Genomic DNA, 2,606 nt, shown 5'->3' with positions numbered 1-2,606 from the left:
TTGGAATCATATCCAACCAACTAATTTAGTTTGGAACTTCAAGAAATAAGATAACTTGTGTGACAAAATTTGAAGAATAATAACCTCAATCTTTTAATATTGTGCAAGTAGTACCTCTACTCGAAAGAAGTTGACTTATTGAAGTAGAATATTCACGCGACATGTACATAGATTGGTGATCATATAACACCAATGAAATGTATGTACATTTTATTGGTTTTATTATTTCACAGTACATCACCGATCGCATAGATTGATGATCATATCCAAAGGAGATAAATAATATTATTCATAAATTTTCAAGACATTCATCGTTTATTTATTTATCGATCTAAATAATCTAAGAAATATTAAAATTAGAAAAACGTCCTACTATGCCTCTGCTTGTAAGGCTTAAGTTACCTTTATGCCTTATTCCTTATAGAATCTTGACTAGTATTAGATTGTTGCTAATCAACCCCTAACGTATAACAAAATTCAATATTTAGATGGGTGACAAAAATAGCATAAACTTATTTTCATCGATTGTTACTACAATCATTATAAAAATTAAGGATCTACTCTCCAACTTTTTAGAAAGTGTGCAAAAGGCTCATCAAGTTTCAAAAGTGATATCTTGAATTCTCAAATTTTATTTAAAGTTATGAGACTGATTTCTTACGATGTGCAATTTTCTTGAAAACTAAAGTTAGAAAGTAAAACTGTCAAATCACTTATTATTATTATTATTATTATTAGTATTCTAATTTTAACGTAAAAGGCAAGTGTGATTTTAACTTTACGTTATTTATTTCGTAATGCTGAATAGGTTGGGGTTTGAAACCTTCCTTTTGAAGGTTAGAGAGTCATTTTCACAATATTTGGAAGGTTGGGGATTAAACTATACTGGTATAAGAATCTGGATGACAAAGTGAAAAATAGCAATTAGGGCTAGCCTCCAAACTGTTGAGACACATGCCAAAGTCAACTAGCCCGAGAATTAATTTCCAATTTCTATGATTCCATGCTCTCTCATTAGTGTACTAAATTAATTTGGAATATTCTACTTATACATAATGTGATGTCTATAACGGTATACATCCCCTCATATGGAGGGAAATCCACTTCGGATAAATTATATTTCATTCAAAGTGGATTTCTCCAGAATGAAGAGGGTGGACACTGTTATGGATACTTTGGTATACGTGTAACATCACCCAATTAATTTTTAGCCTAGCATTTAATTTATTTCAACACATTGACCCATTGATTGGTCCGATGACCTGTCAAGTTCAAGTTATATAAACCCATTGATTGGTTCGATGACCTGTCAAGTTCAAGTTACATAATTGAAAACGCGTTTTAATTTTATCATCAATTCTAGTCAAAACTAATCCATTGAAAAATTAAGTATGATATTGACATTAGCGAAAATGACTACAATTATTTATTGTATTTAAATAAATTTAACATCAATTTTAATAGGTTTCACCAAAAATAAAAATAAGTAAAGACCCGCTCAACCGAATTTTGCTTCAACTTTTTTTGGAATAACTTCTTGAAAAATGTATCTTAATTGGTGTTCGAAAACTAATTTCTAAAATAGTTTCTTCTTCGATTTTTTATAAAGTCACATATGATCAGATTCCTCAATAACCTTTTTAACTAGAAGAAGCACTTTTAAAAAAATTAATCAAACAAGTTCAAAAATAACTTTTATATCTCAAAGTCTCCTTCTGACTTCAAAAAATATGTTAAAGGAATCTAAAACCAGGTTATGAGTCTTATATTTCTCAAAAATCGTGCCAAACAACCCTAATTTAGACAAGTAAAAACCCTACTACTTATTTACTAATGATTACCTTGGGTAATTATTTAAGTTCTTTTATGTAAACAGGTTTATCAAGTATCTCATATTTAGACAAGAAATAAATGATTAAGGATGAAAGATGTTTGGGATGGCCCTAGAATTGATTTAGTCAACATAAATATTTTCTTTCTTAAGGGCAATTAGCTAATTGATTTTGTCAACATAAATTATTGACTGGTCAACTTCAAGTTACAGAAATAATTAAAACGCGCTTTACTTAAGACAGCAACATGACCGAAAACGACCATTAATTAGTGACACTTATTCGTTTCAATTTAAATTTAAGATTAATAGCAAATATTTCTTCTAAGATTAATCAAAATTAAGCAAGGAAAATCAATATGGTAGATGTAAATAAAGCGTTTACAGATGTTTTCTCCCCCATAAATTTGAATATTTTGGTATTTGAATTTCATTGTTTGTTGAATATTAAATTGAAGTAAACAATTCTATTGAGCCCCATTATATTCTCATTAAAATGAAAAATATGACCGTTATCCATTACATCAAGTCACCATATTTGACTTTTTATCTCTTGTGTGGAGTCCATAACGACTATATTTTTCATTCTCATTTTTACAATAATGTAGTTCAAACGGGGGCTTAAACTTTAATGAAATAATTCGATATGATATCAAAATATACAGTTTGAAACCGTCGCTACTCATTTAAAAGTTGAGTACGTGTTACACTTTGTATTACAAATTAAATTTGGTCAAGATTTGTGCAAGTGTTGAATATTAAATTTAAATAACAA

The sequence above is a fragment of the Olea europaea genome, unplaced genomic scaffold (assembly GCF_002742605.1).
Source record: "Olea europaea var. sylvestris unplaced genomic scaffold, O_europaea_v1 scaffold2632, whole genome shotgun sequence".
NCBI classification, from domain to species: Eukaryota; Viridiplantae; Streptophyta; class Magnoliopsida; order Lamiales; family Oleaceae; genus Olea; species Olea europaea.
This window is presented reverse-complemented; position numbering follows the sequence as displayed.